Here is a 22,013-nt window from a genome sequence, read left to right as displayed (position 1 = left end):
ACTTGTTCTATCAACCTATCTGCTCTCTTTTCTATTGGCAAGGTGTAAATAAAATTTGTTCAATGATGGTTGTCTACAGTTCAGGATGTGTTAGCCTGAGTGTGATATATACAAGGAGTTTATATGTTGGGAAATGTATTAATTGTCTTGGACAGGTGGGTCACTTTGATCCAACACTGAAATCGCGCCCTATCACTAGCTTGTCAATCTGGTCAACTGCTGGGCAAGAAACTGAATGTAAAACTTGTAATATAGTTCCATCATAACATTTGGCAAGAACCATCAGTTTTGAAGCACTAATTTGAATTTGAACTTCTGACCCACTTTTTCTTTCAAAACGTTATTTCCAGATAGCTAGTCACTGGACACTTGCATATTGATGAAGAGAAATCCATTACAATTCATGAAGGTCAAAGTACTGTTTGCCACATGGGTGACATCTATAATGCCTTGAAGAATCCTCCAAAAAGGAAACCACATGTGTGACCATCTTATTCTATTGTTAGACATCCAGAAGGACAATGAAGAATAGTGCCTCTTCTGGTAAGCAAGGTTTTGATGAATCACAGGTTGACTAATGTCCCTAATATTGCACATGCTAGCTTGGAATGTACCTGAGTAGTGAATTAACTGACTGATGCTGGAGTGCCAGCCATGTTGTGATAGTCATTTTTAGGTTACATTTACAGTTATCTGTCTCTGAAGCTGATTCTGTGCAGGAACTATCTTTGGACTTTACCAGTCAGGTTTTTCTGGTCCTGTAGAGAAAAACCGCATGGTGAAGCATAGATCTGGGCAGAAAACTTCTGCTTCAATCATATCTGCTCCATTATCCTCCTTTCAGCTCTTCTTTGTTCTTCACAGACAACAAACAAGAAGAAATAAAATATTCTGACCTTCAACTGTAGCAACGATCAATCTTGTTATAAAAATGTTGGACAGAAATATTAAAAATAAACATTTGTTCCAAAAACAAATCACATCAAAAAGAGAATGTTCCCCTGCTTATTAGTTCGTTTAAATGCAGTGACATATACAGGAATAAAGCACTTAACCTATTGAACATGTTCTGTAATTCGATAAGTTCATTTGTATCTTAACGCAATCCACCTGCCTTGGCTCCCTAGCATTTTATATCCTGGCCTATTGATGTCCAATTCAAAATTACTAAAAGAGCTATACTGCTTATATAGTTTTTAAAAGCTATATGCTGCTTTTCGTAGGAGAGTTTCCAAATGTCCACCATTCTTTGCATGAAGAGGTTGTTCCTAAATTTTCTCCTGATTTGGATTGGATTTTTGAGCTTGGATTATTAAGGTTACTTTGTGGTGTTCTAGATCCTACAATCAGCTAAACTAACTATTGGTCATTTTCCCTCCAATCCAAATATATCACCATTATCCATTCTCTTTGTCACGCTCCGTCTAACCAATTTCCCAACTAGACCAATAATCATTTTCAATTCCAGGGTTTTAATTTTAGCCAACAGTCTCTTATGTGAAATTGTATTGAAGTCATCTTGAAGTCGAAAGAAACAACAACTATTGGCATATATTTTTCTAATAGTTCAGGAATATATTCAAAAAGTAAAGCTTGTTTCTTTAGATGTGACACACCACTTAGAAATTCATGCTAGTCTTTTTTTCCAAATTTCTTTAAGTGCTCAATCATTCTGTCCTTAATTATGAATACTGGTATCTGCCCTACAGCAGATTTTAGACGAACAGACCTATTTCTTAGTTTCCCTCCTGCAGTTTGAAATAATGAAGATACATTTGCAATTTTCCAATCTACAGTGACGGCTCCTGAGTTGGGAGAGTTTTTGGAGATTATAGTTGCCACTGCGTTGCTGTCATCAGCTGAGCTGTAGACTGTTTCCATTATAATGTTAAAATCACTCCAATTAATTTATTTATAACCATAGGATCTCCATTGATTGCTTTCTCTTACCTATACTAATGTGATAATATTTACATTTCTAAGGCCATACCTCCAACTCTTCCAATTTCCCTATTATTTCTAAAAGTCTTATAGGCTGTAATATTTAGCATCTAACCAGCTTTCAGCCAGACTGGGCTTTTATCTGCAACACCCCATGAGGGAATGGGCTGATCAAAAGCTGTAGTGGGTGCTGTAACTTCAGATAGAATGGGAGGTCACATGCTCCACTGGAAGTGGTTTGTCCACTGCTATTAATTAGGGCCACTTCCTGCCACCTCTGGCATTTTACCAGTGTCAGGGAATCAAATGGCTTCCAAGTATATTCAGAGTTCAGTGGTATGGGGTCCCTTCTGCTTGAGCAGCCTGCAATTCACAGAGCCCTCTAACTGGTTAGGAACACTCTTCTGGATCCTTTCTCTCGGCCTCCCAATTGCAGCCTCAGCAGCTCTTCCCCACCATGCCCCCAGCTCTTGATGAAGCTTTACTGGCTCTGTAAGTCTAACCAAGCTCCTGCCATCTGTTGTTGCTCTTGGTCTGGGACTGGCTGCAGTTCCAGCACTGGCCGCTACTCCCAATGGCACCGCGAGGACTGAAGAGCTACCAGTCTTCTGATTGGCTAGCAGCTCTTACAGGCAGTACATGTGCATAATGGATGCAGGAGCTCATTATGTCGTACATTTTATTTAGACCTCTAATTCACAGAATTTATTGTGTTTATTCCATAAATTACCCTATAAAATTCAAACAAAATCAAGAATGGCTGGAGGAACTCAACAAGTCTGGCAGCATATATTGAGAAAAAGCATTTAGTTGTTTCAGTGTTTTGTTGTTTTGGTATTTCCCTCACCTGGACTATCTGTAAACACAGTTTTTGACCTGATCTCAGCTCTTAAATATTTTCACATCATTAAGCCATCATTGTTCTTTATGTTTCTGACTGAACCTCCACACCAACAACTTAATTTATTAATTTTTTTTTAGTGAGTCTACTTCTGCTAGGATCTTGGAACTAGCCCAGTGCAGGAGACGTTTCTCTGAGTTGTGCAACTCTTTCCTGTCTTGGAATGTTGTAACTTTCTGAAGATATGAAATCTCTCATTCTCACACGAATCCTTCAGCCATGTGTATCTCAGATTTTAACTGAGCGCAATTTTAGTTTTTTTCTTGATAACCTCGAATTATTTAATTTTCATTTTATTCTCTGACATCTACTTTACTCCTCTAATTATTCATTTACAAATAACTAATTTACAGCCTTCTGCTTTAAATTGCTGAGTACCTCCTTCCCTTTCTGCACTGAATTTTCAATCTTATCAAATTCCTACCACCAATCCATTGAGAAGCTTAACCCAGCTTTGTTCACAGTCCTGGCAGGTCATAATACACATCAGCTTAATTGGTCATTTGAAATGGTCAATATGAGCTTCCAGAGCATTTCCTGTGAAAGAACTGATTTACGTCTCATTAATGTTCATTCTAGTAGTAAAATGAAGCTTGTGTCCATAGTCTGTAAGAGACAAAAAAAAATGCAGATGCTAGAATCCAAGGTAGACAAATACGAGGCTGGAAGAACACAGCAAGCCAGGCAGCCTCTGGAGGAAAGGAGCAGTCAACATTTCAGGTTGCCCTTCTTCAGGATTCTAGTCCTTCTTCAGGATTCCAGTCTTAAAGAAGGGTTATACCTGAAACCTTGACTGCTTCTTTCCTACAGATGCTGCCTGGCTTGCTGTGTTCTTCCAGCCTCATGTTTGTCTTTCATAGTCCGTAAGCTCACTTTAGGCCAGCTCAATTTAGACTGGAAGATCAAATGCAATGTGTCATAATGTGGTATAACGGAAAGAATGATCCAGGCATAATTTCCCATCCAACGGTTGCCTTTCTTTCCCCAGTGCTCAGTACCACAATAACCATAAAAACAGCTTACTATAACAAAGGCCCTGTCAGATTTTCCGCCATCACCCACAATAGCTGAATAAAATGTATTATGCTGGACTATTCTATGTGTTAGCTAGTTCATGGTGATTAAAAATCTGAAATTACCATAATAAAGTGTTACACTTTATAAGCAATAAGATGAGAGTTTATGTAATCTAAATTAGAGCTTGAAGCTTATTGACAAAGAACTAACAATGCTTCTGCAATCATTTTTGTCCTTATAGGTTTTTTTATCAATTGAAATTTGGGGGCATGTTAATAACAAATATTCATTTATTAGTCAGTCATGTTTGACAGCTTATTTCATGCATGCTTACAGCTTTTCTTGACAAGTGAATTTGCATAATGCATTATTATGTCTAAATGGAAAAATAAAAGCCTCTGTGTGGTCTGTAAATGGCAACTGCTTGTCAGCTTCATATAATATTCAGCAACTAATGGATCCAAATACAGTAACAAGTGAGTCTTAATAATTAACCTTTTGAGTGCAGAATTTTCATTTCAGCATTTAAAAATATATGTAGTTGTATTTCTGTCATATCCAAAGTAATGTTCTGTGTTTACATTTCAAAGGGAAATCATAGTAATACAGGAAGCTATAACAGTCTTCTTCGCATAAATTGAAATCTCACAATCTAATTCCTAGCAAATACGGTTGCATGCTACATGATTTTGGACGATTCTGGTGGCTTGCAAGGCCATTTATAATAAATTACAGTAATGCTTGAATACTTTGTTAGCCATTTAGACCAGGCATCAATGCAATATTTTTTAGGAAATCATTGAACATTGCATTTCATCGATTTATATTTAACATTAGACAATCATTCTTTCAGCTCTTGAAGGGGAGGGACATCTGTGCTTGACAATGGAAAGAATTCACTGTGGATATACAAGGTTAATGTCGACAACCTCCAAATCAAGAGCATAATGAGCAGGTTTACAAGTGTCGAGATGAATTTCACAAAGGATTTTTCTAGCTGATTTCTGTGGTGAATTAAAATCCAAAGATGAAATAGTTGTTTATGATTGAAAAATAAATGTCATCATCTCCTCAATATACATGAATTCCAGTTGGATGCTTTGCACCATTTATGTTCACCACAGTTCCTAACATAAGTAATTCTATTGAAAATGCATACTCCTTAATTTGGTTCTGGATGTGAGTTTGCTCGCTGAGCTGGAAGGTTAGTTTTCAGACTATTTGTCACCATTCTAGGTAACATCATCAGTGAGACTCCGATGAAGCACTGGTGTTATGTCCCGCTTTCTGTTTATCTGTTTAGGTTTCCTTGGGTTGGTGATGTCATTTCAGAACGTCATTTACAAAATACCTTGCAAGAACTGTGACAAACACTACATTAGACAAACAGGCAGAAAGCTAGCCACCAGGATACATGAACATCAACTAGCCACAAAACGACATGACCCACTATCACTCGTATCCCTACATACAGATGAGGAAGGACACCACTTTGATTGGGACAACACATCCATCCTAGGACAAGCCAAACAGAGACACACACGAGAATTCCTAGAAGCATGGCATTCCAAACGGAACTCCATCAACAAACACATTGATTTGGAGCCAATCTACCATCCTCTGAGAAAAAGAACAGGAAATGACATCACCAACGCAGGAAATGACATCACCAACCCAAGGAAACCTAACCAGATAAATAGAAAGAAGGACACAACACCAGTGCTTTGTCGGAGGCTCACTGATGATGTTACCTAGAATGGTGACAAAACATCTGGGAACAAATCATCCACCTCAGTGAACCAGCTTACATCTGGAACAAAATAAAGATCCACTCTTCTGTGGACGAAGAGGAGGAGAGCACTGTGTTGGAGGTGAAAGGAAGACGTCGGGTTACTGTGCACCCTTGCAACCAGTGGATCTTAATGCTGGCTTCGGCCAGTTCAGGGGAGCAGTCAACCTGCAACGATGCCTGCGGCAAGTGCTCGTGCCCCAGGTCAGGGGGTCCGGAACACCATCCGTGTTTCCGTGAAGAAGGTGGATAAAGGTGCACCTGTGGACCGCACCTTCTTCGTGAAGAGGGTCCCGTTGGACTGTTGTGGGTTCGCTGCTGCGGACATTTACTGCCTGCAGGATTTCCCCGGAGGAGGTTTTTACGATGTAACCTTCCGGAGTGTCAAGCTTTGCGAGCGCTTCCTGGAGGTTTTCAAGGAGAAAGGAGGTGAGGGCCCCCTCTCTGTATTGACCGCTGTCCCGCTGTTTGTGATGCCAGCGCAGAGGAGCCGGATGGTGACTGTACATATGTACAACCCGCATGTGCCAGCAGTTGATGTCCTGACCTTCCTTGGAAGGTACGTGAAGGTGGAAGGGAACCTAACCGACATCATGGACCCCTTTGGCATCTGGACCAGGAAGAGGCAGGTCAAGGTTACGCTGAGGATGGGTGCAGACGGGAACATTGTACACCCACCGTCCAGCTTCGTGATCGCCGGGAGCAAGGGCTACCTGACTTACGCAGGGCAACCTAATGTCTGCCATGCCTGTGGCAGGTCAGGTCACGTGGCGGCCGACTGCAAAGCCACCATCTGCAGGAACTGCAGGGAGGAGGGACAACTTGCAAAGAATTGCCCACAAGAAAAAAGCTGCAACCTTTGCGGGGAAGCGGGCCACCTCTATAGGGCATGCCCGCGGCTGGGGACCATCTACGCCCAGGTCGCCGGCAGGGCCAATGCGGGGCAAGCCCCCCCCGGAGGAGAGGAACGCACCAGGGCCCTGCAAGGACCCCCCGAATGTGCAGGAGGGCCAGGTCGTGCAGGAAGGCCCAGCCCCGCAGGATGGGCCCAAGGCCGGCAAAGTGCCCCTCCAGGATCCGCTCCCCGCCGACAACCCGGAGTCGATGGAGGCGGCGACAGGCGACCCAGGGGAGTGGACGACGGTCCGGAAAGCGAGGAGGAAGGCGCGTTGGCGGGCCCAGGAACCGCAACCATCAGGCGGGAAGAGGCAGCTACAGGGGGGCTATAAGAGCTCCTCTGACGAGGGAGATTCGGAGAGGGCCCGCCCAAAGCAGAAGCTAAAGATCTCAAGGGAGAAGGAAAGCAGCACCCCGCTTCCTGGTGACGGGAGGCGTCCACGTTGGCCGACCTGACCACCATCAAGGCCGACATCCTGTTTCTGCAAGAGTGCGGGATACTGCACCTCAGCAGGTACGGGAAATGGTCCGGCGCCTGGACCTGTGGGCCTTCGATCTGGTTGGGGGTAACAACTGTCGCTCCTCGGGCCTGGCTATTCTGCTGTGGGGGCAACTTCACCATCTCTCAAGTTCAGGAGGTGGTGGGGGGGCACCTCCTAGTTGCTGACGTCACCTACAGGAACGCTCCCCTGAGGCTGATCAACGTGTACACCCCAGCGGTACGGAGTGAGCGGTTGGCCGTCCTGCAGCGGCTTCCACCCCTGCTGGCTACGTCCAGGCCGGTCATCCTAGGCGGAGACTTCAACTGCATCATCAATGCAGATGGAAGATCCGGCGTGGGGACAGCGGGTGGGGGGAGTCAACTGGACGTCACGTCCAGATTCCTGATGGGCATGGTGAAGGACGCCAAGCTGCTCGATGTCTTCAGCACACCTGCAGACAGAGCGCAGCGGAGGTACACCTGGTCGTGGCCAGACGGTCTATTCGCTCAAGGATAGACTTCCTGTTTATGTCACGGGCGTTCTCGGTCAGGTCCACCGGCGTCGAGCCGGTGTTCTTCTCTGACCACTGCCTCCTGCTGGCCGACTGTCACTTACAGGACGACCAGCCAGCCGGCAAGGGGACGTGAAAGCTCAACTCGACTCTGTTGACCCCAGAGAACGTCAAGGAGCTTAAGAGGAAGTATGCCAGTTGGAGAACCGTGAAACCCCTCTTTGAGTCTCCGGGCGACTGGTGGGAGACGGTGAAGGAGAACATCAAGAGGTTCTTTGTCCTCAAGGGTGTTCGGAAGGCGAGAGAGAGACGGGGAGAGCTGTCGCGACCCCAGAAAAGGGTGCAGAACCTGCTCCTTCTGCAGTTGATGGGGGTAGATGTCACGGAGGACATCCGCGAGGTGAGGGGCCAGCAAGCCTCGCTCTTCGCCACAGAGGCCTCCAGGATAATCTTCCGGTCCAGGGTACGCTCCTTGGAGCAGGACGAGACATGCTCACGTTTCTTCTTTCAGAAGGTGCACAAAGAGAGCTCTGTGCTTAGCCGGCTGAAGGAGGACGATGGCTCGGTGATGTCGTCTTGGCCCGACATTTTGATGATCAGCAGATCCTTCTGTGCCGGACTGTACAACATGAAGCCCACGGACAGCACGGCCTCCGAGATGTTCCTGTCGTCTATCACGGAGGTCTTAGACGACGGCACGAGGGAATGGCTGGAGCGCCCGATATCCCTGGACAAGCTGACCAGAGCCCTCATGTCCTTGGAGAGGAATAAGACTCCCGGGAGTGACGGCTTACCGGTCGAGCTGTATTCCGCTCTGTGGGACCTGGCTGGCCAGGACCTGCTGGAGGTGTACAATAGTGCGCTTCGGGCAGGGGAAATGTGCAAGTCCATGAGGAAGGGCATCATCACCCCCATTTACAAGAGGAAGGGGGAGGGGGAAGAAATTAAGAATTGGCATCCCATTTCACTATTGAATGTGGACTTAAAAATCCTGGCCAAGGTCATAGCCAACCGTGTCTGGTCTGTGCTGGAGTCGGTGATTCACCCTGACCAAACCTGTGCTGTGCCGGGCAGGAAGATCACTGAGAACCTCGCGCTCATCAGGGATACGATCGCCTACGTGCAGGACAGGCGGATGGACACCTGCCTCGTCAGCCTGGACCAGGAGAAGGTCTTCGACAGGGTCTCTCATGCTTACATGAGGGACGTCTTCTCCAAATTGGGGTTCGGGGAGGGCATCTGCAATTGGATCCGGCTGCTCTACACCAACATCGTAAGCACAGTCTCGATCAACGGGTGGGAAGCGGACAGTTTTCCTGTCAGATCTGGAGTCAGGCAGGGCTGCCCGCTCTCTCCTGCCTTGTTCATGTGCTGTGTGGAGCGCTTCGCTGCATCCATCCGGAAGGATGTGAGCCTGAAGGGCGTGACTATCTCAGGCAGCGGAGTCCTTCAGGTCAAGACCTCCCTGTACACGGACGACGTCGCCGTCTTCTGCACCGATCGCTGGTCGGTGAGGAGGCTGTTGGACATCTGCGGCCAGTTTGAACTGGCCTCGGGTGCCAAAGTCAATAGGGGTAAGAGCGAGGTCATGTTCTTCGGGAACTGGGATGACCGCTCCTTCATCCCCTTCACCGTCAGGACAGACTACCTGAAGGTGCTGGGTGTTTGGTTTGGTGGAGCTGGGGCATGCACTAAGACACTTCGGAGGAGCGGATCACCAAGCTGAAGCAGAAGCTGGGCAGGTGGACGCTCCGGTCCCTCTCTATCACGGGTAAGAACCTGGTTGTCAGGTGCGAGGGGCTTTCAGTACTGTTGTATGTGGCGCAGGCCTGGCCTATTCCCTGGACCTGCGCCGCTGCGGTCACCTGGGCCATCTTCCACTTCATTTGGGGGTCGAGGATGGACCGGGTCCGCAGGGACACCATGTACAAAGACCTGGAAAATGGGGGAAAGGGCGTACCGAACGCCACCCTCGCCCTGATGGCTACCTTTGTGTGCGGCTGCATCAAGCTGTGCATAGATCCTCAGTACGCAAACACCAAGTGTCACTACTTAGTGAGGTTCTACCTGTCCCCGGTGTTGCGAAGGATGGGCCTGGCCTCATTGCCGCGGAACGCTCCGAGTAGTTGGACCGTTCCGTACCACCTGTCCTTCGTGGAGAAATTTTTGAAGGGAAACACCTTTGACCACAAGGCCATCAGGCAGTGGTCAGCACGTAGTATCCTCGAGACCCTTCGGGAAAAGGAGAGGGTGGATCCCGTCATGTGGTTCCTCACGCAGACTGCCAAAGTCGTTTGGCAGAATGTCTCATCGCCAGAACTTTCAAACAAGCACAAGGACATTGCTTGGCTGGCGGTGAGAGGGGGTCTGCCAGTGAGATCCTTTATGCATGCCCTGAATCTCTGCGCCACCGCACGCTGCCCTCGAGGTGGCTGCGGGGGGGACGAGACTGTTGATCACCTCCTTCTGGGGTGTGCCTATGCGCAGGAGGTCTGGGGGGGGATGCAGTGGTATTTGTCGAGGTTCGTCCCGAGCAGCTCCATGACATGGGACCCCGTGCTCTACGGGCTGTTTCCCGGGACACACACAGAGACCAACATCAACTGCACCTGGAGGACCATCAATGCGGTGAAAGACGCTCTTTGGTCTGCTTGCAACTTGCCGGTCTGCCAGCTGAAAGAACTGACCCCGACCGAGTGTTGCAGACTGGCGCACTCCAAGGTCCAGGACTACGTGCTGATGGATGCGCTAAACCTTGGGGCAGCCGCCGCCAAGGCGCGGTGAGGAAAGACCACCGTATGAAACCCCTCGTCCAGAATAGAAAAAAGGGCCCTATCTGGTAACTGGGCCCAGCTGGCACCTTCCCCAACTGGTCAGGGGGCCAACGGGGACTGTGCGGGGTGATGACTGCCGGGGAATTTTCTTTGCTTTGTTTTTTTTTCTTCTTTGTTTTGTTTTTTCCTTTAGTTGGTGTACGTACCCCCTGGCTAACCGGGAGCGGCTTGCATGACTGGGTAGGTGTTTAAATATGTTTTGTTTTTTGTACATCTTATGAATAAAGTATATTTTCTCAAATTAAAAAAAAGTGACGAAACATCTGAAAACTAACCTTCCAGCTCAGCGAGCAAACTCACATCCAGAACCTCAACCTGAGCTACAAATCTTCTCAAAACTCCTTAATTTGGTATTTCGCTCACAATGAGTTAAAGCTTTACAATTTATGTAACAGTTCCCTTGACATTGTTAAATAGTACAGCACATCTTTAAAAGGATCTGCTGTGTCTTGCTATTAACTTGTCCCTGTTCTCTGAGAAGAACCATTTCTCTTCATTATCCAGTGATTCCCAATAGACGTATCATTTTACAACACAGCATTTCAAAATATCTGCTCCCACAATTTTTTTTGTTATTTTAATCCCACTCTTTCAGGTACTCTTACATTGTTCTTCAGTGAAGAATGTATGTGTGGGCCATCTGCTCTGGAATGTCTGCTGTTGTTGTTTTGTAACAGGTTGCTTGGAGCTGTCATCAGATTGACTTGTGTTTCAATTGTCCCTTTCTACCAGTTACACCAGCTCAGGATGTTAGTCTGATATATTAGCAATGGTCAGAAATTCATTTTCTGAGGAAACTCTGATAGGCCTCACTATGTGTGGAATCTCAATTAGGGAAATGCTTTGTCTGGAGTCTTCTGACACCAACTTTATTTTATGGGGTGTCTTTATCAGGCATTTGCTGGCATGGGGAAGCAGGTTTGATTGTGTACGTGAGTTAAGTACCTTAAAAATGAAGATGGCTGAGATCCCAAAATTATTTCAGTCTCTTCTTATTTTGCCTGGGCTAGTTTGGTCCGTCAGTAACACCTTTGGAACTGTTGAATAATTAATTTCTATATTCAATTGGGACATTAGACTGTGTTTTAACTAAGGATCAAGGATTCCAGCATATTAGTCAGTAGACCAGTATCTCAAGCCGATGGCAAATCCTCAGGCTCCCCAAGGTGAGGGCATAGTAGGGACTGACAGTCTGAGAAGCCTTTGATCAATGAAACTGAAGAGTTAGCCAAGCGAGGGGTTGCTGTTCACAGCATTCCTTCTCAGAGAGTGCTCTCAATACTTGACAGGTGATTGCCAACTTGTTAGAAGCAAATTTAACCTGCCTTGAATTTCACTCGCCTCCAGCTGCATTTCTCTGCTGCCAACCTACATCACAGAATGTGACTCCCCAGACCCACAGTAATACATCTGACTCTTAACTGCCCTCTGAACTGGCTGAGCAAGCCATTCAGTTCAATAGTAATCAGGGATGGGCAGGGTGTGACACCCACATTGCAAAATAGAAGGAGAAATAAAATCAAGTCTTTGCTTCCACGGTTCAAGACATTATCCAGCTCGTGGGAGCAATATTGAGAAGCTTTATTATCCATAGTGTTGGAATCCCTTCAAAACCTCAGCCCTCTCTGTGCCATTGTCCAGTGTGATATTTCTCTCAGAACTCTGTGTTCTTCCAAATCTGCCTCCCGTGTACAGTACCCCTGTTCAGCTTATTTGCCCCAGAGTTGAGGGCCTACCTTAAACTGTCTAGGCTGTAAGCTAGGGCATACCCTTCATACATTTACCTACCAGCCCACTTTCCTGTCTTCCTTTAAGTGCAATATTTGACAGAAAAGAATGGATGATATGTAAATTCTGACCTCCTGTCATCTCAGAACATATCTGTCCTTCAACACTCTTTTTTGTAAAGATGGACCACTTGAATATAGAATACATTTCCTGGTAAAATAACCAGTCCTTGAATTTTATCCATTTTAATTATTGGGGAATTATAATTACTTTTCTGCAGTAGAATTAGCTGTGCACCAGTGAATACAAATTTCATAGGATCAAACAATGCTGATTTTATATTCACATCACAAATGCCCACATACAGAGAAAAGGAGCTGAAACAGGTTGGGCTGAACTTTATGTTTTTTTATGACTGAATGTCAGTTTTATCGCATTTCACAGGTTTGTCCCTGCAAGGTTTAGTGTGTTTTCATGCTGCATCTTACCAAAAATGCCACATTTCCTACTCCTCAGCTCGTGGCAGTCCACTTCTCTGATTTGAGTGCCATTCTACCACTCGCCAAACCTGAAACAACTTGCTACTGCCAGGAGACCCCAGACTGGTATCCCTTTATGCACTCAGGCAGGTTAAGCTGTGGCACAATTGCTGACATTTGCACTGGATATGTTAGACATGGGAAGACTAGCAGCTTGCTTGAGGACAGGGACTTAGTGGTCCAGGTTAACAGGGATGGCACATAGGCGGGACATGCTCTTCCTCCAGGACCAGCAATGGAGACCACAACGCCAGAGAATACCAGCTTGTTCCAAGGTTGCCATCCAAGTCAGAACAGCCTCAGCCATTTGGAAGAGTGCACAGCACTGCGGGAAAAATGGTGGCATTGTGGCTCAGTGGTTAGAACTGCCTCCCCACAGTGCTGGGGACCCACGTTCAATTCCAGCTGTGGAAGACTGTGTATTTGTAGAGTTTGCATGTTCTCCCTGTGTCTGCATGGGTTTCCTTCACTGAATCCCTCACTATCAACACCCTGAGTGTTACTGCTGACCAGAGACTCAACTAGACTCACAGCATAAACACTGTAATTATAAGAGCAGATCAGAGGCTAGGAATACTATGGTGAGTAACTCACACCCTGACACCCAAAAGCCTGTCCGCCATCAACAAGGCACAAGTTGAAAGTGTAATAGATACTCTCCACTTTCCTGGATGGGTGCAGCTCAAACAACACTCAAGAAACTTGGTACCATCCAATGCTCAGTGGCAGCAGTGTGTACCAGATACAAGATGCACTGCAGAAATTCAGCAAAGACCCTCAGATAGCACCTTCCATAACCACTTCCATCTAGAAAGAGAAGGGCAGCAGAAACGTAGGAACACCACCAGCTGCAAGTTCCCGTCCAAGCCACTCACCATCCTGACTTGGAAATATATTCATCATTCCCTCACTGTCGCTGGGTCAAAATCATGGAATTCCCTCCTTAAGGGCATTGTGGGTCAACCTACAGCACAAGAACCACAGTGGTTCAAAAAGGCAACTCGCCAACACCTTCTCAAGGTTAACTATGGACAGGCAACAAATGCTGGCCAGACAACAATGTCCCTGACCCATGAAAGAATAAGAAAAGTCCAGGTAACTTAAGACCTCTATAAGATTCTGCCCATTTTTACTGGTCCCTCTGGCACACCTAAACATACTTTACTTGAAGACACTTAACTTCGAAAGAGATTTTCTTCCAGCTTGTTCCAGATTACTAACTCTGACATTTTTTAAAAAATGAGAATATCTTTATTCAAAGTGTGCAAACCACAGACATGAGTTCCAAGAGATGCCCAGAGCAGGCACTTGATTCTGCTACAGTTGTCTTTGGGTAAATTTGTTGCCGTCATCCCTTCTTGTTATACTAGTCTACAGGGCTTACTCATATTAATTGGTGCAGAACTAACTCCAAATATGCCTTTAGCACAACAGTCACACACGTGAGTAACAAGAAGTAGTTTATTTTATAATAATAAGATTATAGGTGACATTAGTTTAAGACAGTTTAAGTACGTTAACACTTAGCTTAGAGACATTGTTACTCCTTCATTGATAATGGCTAGATGGCTGTAACCTGTGAGACTGACTCACTCATCTCAGAGACGGTCATTTATGAATCAGTGGATGGAGCTATTCCAAGTTAATCATTAAACATGGGCATCCGCATCTGCAAACAGAATTCACCAGAATTTCCCACACATGATGGTGGTGGTGGAGGGTGGGTGGGGAAGGGGGTGGTGGCAGGGGGTACTGTCCTAAATTGTCCCTCCTTCACTGCAAAGTCTGTTCCACCAGTCCACTGCCTCACCTCCACAATGACCTCTCAAGCCTCAACCCCCATGTCCTCCTCACCAGTTTGGCAACTGGCAAAGCCTCCAAACTCTTCCCTAAATCCCAAAACCAACACTGCATGCCTCCGGCACAAAAAAATTGGAAAGCTGCTGGCTTCCTGTTCCTGAGGGTCAGAAATTAAGCCTAATAAACACAGATGGCAACAGAGCAACAAGAGTTCTCTTAGTCAGGACCCCCGGCCTGACCTTTTAGCTGGGGTGTGGGGCTGGGGCAGGGGTGCCGATGCGGTGGTCTTAGCAGGGAATTCAGCACCTTGTACAATTCAACTCAAGCATGCGCACTGAATTTTCCTCTCAGCCATATTTTGTTTGGCCTGTCATTTTATCCTAATTCCTCATCTTCCATGAGTTAGTATGTAAATGGAATGATAATCAGCTGGGTTATATCCTGCATTAGCAACTCTGTTTCAAAACAGAATGGAAATTGAGTGGGTTCTAATGATGCATATAATCCACTCTGCCAGATTATCACCCTCATGGTGAAGGTGAAAATTATTCTTCTTGAGTGCTCTCTTTTCTCAATCTAGTTCTGCTTTGGTGCTGTAAATAATACTGCAAAATTGACCCACAAATTTTGAGTTCATGAGCAAAATACATCATGGCAAATTCTTAGCTGTTTTGAGCAGGTTAACACCACTTAGCCCCAGTGTATCTGAATTGTTTTAATTAGATTGCTTCAGAAGGGCCCAAATGTGACCTACTTTGGATGAGTTTAGATTCATCTGCAATACAGTTACATGTTGCATCACCTTTCAGCATTGGAAAATATTTAGTGAGTGATTCTGCTGCTGTGGCAATGCCTGAACTGAAAAAGTTCATATTCTTGTTCTCAAACCCCTTCACAATCTCATCCAATCCATCCCTGTGTCCTTCTCTAGCACTTAAAACCATTTGCAATAAGCACTCTTCCATTGTTGGCATTTTACACTTTCCTGATTTTATTCATTGTACCATTAGCTGCCAGACATTAAGCTGTCTTGGCCTCAAGCTCTAGAATTTCCTCCCCTAACCTCTCAAAATCTCTGATTTCCTTTAACACACTCCTAAAAAAACTTATCTCATCCATCAAGCTGTTAGTCCTTTTGTGACGGTGTCAAATTTTGTGTGGTAATTTACACTTGAAAACTCCCTGTTTTAGGGTTATTTTTATTTATTCAGGGAATGTGGATTTCACTGTCTAGGCCAATATCTACTGCCCATTCCTAGTCGCCCTCAAGGTGGTGGTGATCAGCTGTATTCCATTTGATGTAGGTGTACTGACAATGCCAACAGGAGGGGGGTTCTAGGATTTTGACCCAGAAACAGTGAAGGAACAGCAATGTATTGACAATATTGTACAGCTTCGAATGGAAATTTCAGTGGTGGTGTTCCCATGTATCTACAGCTGTTATCCTTCTAGAGGGTAGTGGGCATGAGTTTGGAAGGCGTTATCTAAGGATGTTTGGTGAATTTCTGCAGTGCATCGTGTAGATAGGACACACTCCTGCTAATGTTGGAGCAAGCAAATGTTTATGGATGTGGTGCTTACCAAGCAGGCTGCCTTGTCCTGGATGGTGTCAAGTTTGAGTGTCGATGGAGCTGCACTCATCCAGGCAAGTTGGGAGTATTCTATCATGCCCCATTTATACCTGGCCTGATCTTTCAGGCAGGCTTTCGAGAGTCAGGAGATGAGTCACTTGCTGCAGAATTCTCAGCCTCTGAGCCACACTGTTGGCTACAGAATTTATATGGCCAGTCCAGTTCAATTTATTGTCAATGGTAAACCCCAGGATGCTGGTAGTGGGCAGTTCAGCAATGGCAATGCCATTGAATGTCAAAGGATGATAGATTCTCTCCTGTTGGCGATGGTCATTGCCTGGCAGCTGTTTGGTGCAAATGTGACTTACCACTTGTCAATACAAGCCTAGACTGTGTTCAGGTCTTGCTGCATTTGCATACAGATTCTTTCAACTTCTGACAAGCAACAAATGGTACTCAACGTTGTACAATCTTCACAGAACATCCCCATTTCTGACATTATGATGAAGGAAAGACATTGATGAAGCAGCTGAAGATAGTTGAGACTTGAACACTACTCTGCAGAGTTGTCCTGGAGCTGGGGTAACTGACCACTGCCAGTGTCCTGTATGCTAGGATTTATACTCCATTAAAAACTGCCACATTAATACAAATGGTGATCATGGCTGTTTAAGAGCACCTTCAAAATATAGAGGACCTATTTGCTGATTGGTTTGTTGGCTTCCTGACCAAAAGGGTTTTATGTAGCATTATTCCTGCACACTTTATGGTTTGTTTCTGTTTTTCTGCTTGTTCTGGAAAGGAGGTGTAAGGTGACTGAGTCAGCAGCATCCATCCAGACCCCACTGTTACGTATGGAAATTTTATAGTCACTGTTGCTGACTGTCTACATTTTCAGCAGTCAGCATTTCTGAGATGCTGTCCGCATGCCAGACAGCAGCTGATAAAAATCAGCACTTTAAAAATTGCTCCAACAGCATTTCACACTGAGTTGCAACAGAATGTCCCAAATAGCAGCCAGATAAAGCAGCAAGAAGACAGTGAGGAGCAGCTTGGAGCAAAGGTATTACCTGGAGAGCACTATTACATACATGCCAACCCTCAGCGTGAAGCATTTTGAGCCAGCCATCCTCTGTTAGTGCTCACTGACAAAAAGCCAGTGTGAGATTTAAGCTTGTCATACTGTGCTGAGCTCACCCATCATGCACTTCAACAAAGCTTTCTGCCCACATGTTGGTGTCTTAAACAGTTTTCAAATGCCTCAGCTTTAAGTTAGGAGCAGCTCTACATTGTTGAGTGAATAGTACATTGCATTATGGCTTCACCATGGCAATCTTAATATGCTGATTGCTGGAGAATTGTTTTTAATACTAAGTGATTAATATTTTGCCTGTTCCATGCAAAAAAGATGTTACTGAAGAGCCATTAACATAATGGAAATTAAACATGTCCTGGTTGTTTAAAAGCCATCAGGTTAAGGTTGGTGAGGGCTTTGGCACTCTGATTAGGATATGAACTCTTTATGAACTTTAAAAATAAGTGGAGTGCAAACTTCCCTTGGCCAGGTGAGCATTAATAGGGAAACATAGGGGCTGAAAGAAACTGAGAGTTCAAATGTTCAAAGACCCCCTTGGTGCTCTGACTTTGCCCTTTGTTAATTAATGGCAGGGAGTACAATTTGTAAAGAAAAGGTGATATCTTGTAACTCTAGATTTGTGTCTCTAAAATTTCAAATTTCATATGTTTTAGGAAACAAATTTAGTTTGGGGATTTAAGCTTTGAAGGTAAGGTAATGAAAGTACCTGGGTTGGGAAGCAGATTAATATGCTCAATTTATAGAGTCATACTGTATGGAAACAGACGCTTCAGTCCACTTCATTTGTACTGACCTGACATCCTAATCTAACCTATTCCCATTTGCCAGCATTTGCCCATATCCGTCTAAACCCTTCCAATTCATGTACTCATCCAGATTCCTTTTAAATGTTATAACTATACTTAGCTCCACCACTTCCTTTGGCAGTTCATTCCATATACTGAATAAGATCAGAATTACAAGTACAAGGTTCAAACAATGGGTAACCTCAGTTTGGGTTAGCTGGTGAGGGCGAGATATATACAGATATCTTAATAAGGGGCTTAATTTATTCATAGGGTTTTCTAGAAAAACAGCAGTGTGTGGGAATGGGAGATAACCAGCTTAGTCTTTTTTTAATTAATTGTGAATTGCATCAAGTTTATTGGAGGGTTTCTCACCATGATATTTCTCACCGTTTATTACCAAAACTCTCATTAACTATCACAATGGCATCGTCATGTATGATTCTATCCCTATCCTTACCATAGGTCATTCATTGAAAATTTCTCCACTCACTGAACATCCGCCCAAAAATCTAATATCTCTGGTCTTTGTGCCATATTTAAAAGATGCCATATTTGAAAGGATAAGCACTGGCATTCTGTAACTGCCCTGCTTGATCAAGGGTGTTTTCTCATGATGCCTGAGAAAGGGAAGATGACACCGGAATTCTCCGTCAGAAACTTGGAAATCCTGATCAACAAGTGGCTGCAAAGGAGAGGATTCCTCTTTTTGGAGGACTGGCAGGGAGGCCACATCCCAAGATCCTGGCAGCCTACTCTGGGGTCATCACCCAAGTCAACACTGTCTCCACCGTTTGGAGGAATGGCCAGCAGTGCTGTAAGAAGCTCAATGATGCTCGCTACTGTGTCAGATTAAGTGCCATATTCTTCTTTCTGCACCTCACAACCTCTCCACATCTGTGGCCCACCTACCACTATCTCTCATGCTCTTCCACTCATGCCACTGCCTGCAACATTTTCCCCCAATTTCTCCTGCACATCACTGGCAAATCTCCTATGCCATTAACCTTGCACCATCCTCTGACTGCCTCCGAGCACCTCACCACCTGTTGAAAATGGGACTTAGTGCCAATAGCTGTGCCACCCATTTTTACATTCCTTTTTCTCACTCTAGGAGAAGATGGCTCACAACAGAGCTGAAAGTGGACAGTTCACTGGCATCTGGGAAGAAGACCCTTGGCACGCCTGGCGTTTTCAAACACAAAAGTCCCAGATACGCATTTGTCTGGTTTCTCTGGCTTCCTCAAGCACAAGGTGCTTGTGCTGGGAGTCTGCTGCAGCATCTGGAAGCAAGAGGAACAAGGCATAAGCAAGATAATGGGTTCTGACACCATTGCCCCTCATCTTAGACATTTCTGCACGTTTCCTTGAGAACATGTTATAAAAAAGAGTTGTTCAGCAATGTCTAGGGCAGGGAGCAAACAGAAGTCCAATGGATTAGGATGGCCAAAAACTTTGGGACCCTGAGAGTCCCTGTCCTGAAGAATGTCTAATGTTTTGTGTTAAAGCTCCTCATATTGTTTGTTATGCAGCCATACGCCCAGACTGAATCACTTACCCAGTCACCTCTGAGTATGCGGCAGCATGGTGGCTCAGTGGTTTGCCACTGCTGCCTCTCGGCGCCAGGGACCCAGGTTTGAGTCTAGCCTCAGGCAACTGTCCGTGTGGAGTTTGCACATTCTCCCTGTGTCCATGTGGGTTTTCTCTGGTTGCTCTGGTTTCCTCCCACAATACAAAGATGTGCAATGTTAGGTGGTTTGACTTGGCTAAATTGCCCATCGTGTCTAGAGTGGAAAATGCAGGGATAGTGTATGGTGTGGGTGTGGTTGGTTTGCTCTTTGGAGGGTTAGTGTGAACTGCATGGCCTGAATGGTCTACTTGCACACTGTAGGGATTCTATACTCACAGATTTTAGTTTCCCATTTTGCACTTTCGATTTTCAGAGCAATGGAAAATAAGTTCCATATTGACAAAATCCTCAAGATTATTAATGTACATCACTAACAACCAGAGGTCCAATGTCAATCCTGTGGTATGCCACCAGCCACAGTCTTCCAGTCACAAAAACACCCTTGGACTATTACCCTTTGTTGTAAGTCACTAGGCCAGTTTTGAATTGAATATGCCAAATTGCTCTGGACCCCTTCCAGTAAATAGATTCAAGGAGTAACTCAATTGTTATTTTAAATGAAGCATGTACAGGGTATGGGGAGAAGACAGGAAAGTGACAGTAATTAAGTTGTGCCTCTGGGGATTCAGTGCAGACGCAATGGGCCGATTTGACTTCCTCTGTGTTGTCGCAATTGCAATTTGTAATAACTGGGAGTCTACATCTCATTTTTAAAGTTACAGATCTCCCTTAAGATTATAACAGTGTGGAAATTGTTAGCCCCTCTGCTGGCTGTATTGGGATTTGGGGCATCTGCAGATGATTTGTACAACTTAGAGCTGGGCAGAACTGACACCATGCAAAGGTGAGGCATTTCTGAGAGGTTGGTGCCAATTACATATAGCAAGCAAGTGTAGTAGTTTTGTTGAGGTTTCTCCCAAGCAGCTGGGTGACACAGGACTGTGCTCCTTGGGTTTTTCCCCATGCCCATCAAGACAAACCTCAACCACACCCGGAGGGCCATCAACTCGGTAAAACATGCTGTTCTATCTGCCTGAAATTTGTTGGTCTTCCAGTGCGAAGAGTTGACCATGACTGAGTTTTGCATTCCAAGGCCCAGGATGTGCTGAGGGCACTCTAAAGCTTGGGGCACCTGCTGGCCAAGGAGCAGTGGACTAAGACCACTGTCTAAAGCCTTTCTGTCAATGTATAATGAGGGTCCCTTCAATTGCCAGACCTCCTAGTTGCCTCAAAATGAATATAAATAGTTTCCTGCATGAGCAGAAAATGACGTTGTTTTGCAACTGCAGGGAAGCTCTGAAGAATGTCAAATCTCAATGTGTTGTTTGCTTTTTCTCTGCAAAGGCTGCACAGAACTGTTTTAGGACCCTTTTGTATGTATTTATAGAAAAAAAATGAATAAAGTACGCTTTTGATTGAGTTGAAGGACAAGTATGTTAATGAACAAATTAACACTCATTGTCCTGAGCCCATCATAATTCAGTGGTGTCTGAGGGTTAACTGAGGGCTTCACGGCTTTCCTGCACTATCCCAGGGGAGGTTTGGTATCAGGTTGCTAAAAACCATACCCTATCCCTTACCCTCAAAACCCCTGCGTACTCCCCTCTTGCAACCCCCATCTTGCCATCAATAGCTTTGGTCTAGGATCCAAAGATGATTCTAGGTCTCTGGTGTGTGCTTTACAGAGCTGTTAGCTTGATAAGATCTCAGCTGTCATAGGGGTTGAAGAATTTCAGTGTGACTGATCGTGAAGGGTTGGTGTATCTGGGGAATGCAGCCTGATAAAGTGCCTGACATACCAAGACGGAGAAAACATCTTGCAACCAATATTGTAAATACAGTAAAAATATGGAAGTATTACACAACGTGGTCTGGTGATCACATCTCTTCTCATTATCTAGGGAACAAGAGTGGATCTCATGGAAGAGAAAGAAATAATGGGAACTGCAGATGCTGAAGAATCCAAGATAACAAAGTGTGAAGCTGGATGAACACAGCAGGCCAAGCAGCATCTCAGGAGCACAATTGGTCTGCTGTGTTCATCCAGCTTCACACTTTGTTCTCATGGAAGAGAAGTGTTTCAAGAGTGTTATGGAGGGATAAACTGCAAAGTGATGAGACTTTGTGGCTGGACTGATTGAGCAAATAGGCAGGAAGGACTTAGAAGGACAGTTGGAAGTTGATGATAGTCAAGAAGAGAAAGTAGACATCCATCCTATAAAAATTATGCGTGTGTTTATGTGTCTGTACACATATATATATATATATATACACCTTAATTGAGCTGGCATCAGCTTTTGTGTAGCTTTTCTGAGTTTTGTAGGTTGATAGGTATGTGGTGATATGGTGAGATAGCTGATGCCTAATTCATAGTCAACTAAAAATTATTTTTGATTAGTCTGACAGAAAATATTCTTCAGCAATTCTCCTCGCGTGAATCGGTTTCAGGAAAAAACACTGGATAGACATGGGAAAGTTGATGAACCAGTGTG

This window comes from Stegostoma tigrinum, chromosome 8, assembly GCF_030684315.1.
Source record: "Stegostoma tigrinum isolate sSteTig4 chromosome 8, sSteTig4.hap1, whole genome shotgun sequence".
NCBI lineage: Eukaryota > Metazoa > Chordata > Chondrichthyes > Orectolobiformes > Stegostomatidae > Stegostoma > Stegostoma tigrinum.
This window is presented reverse-complemented; position numbering follows the sequence as displayed.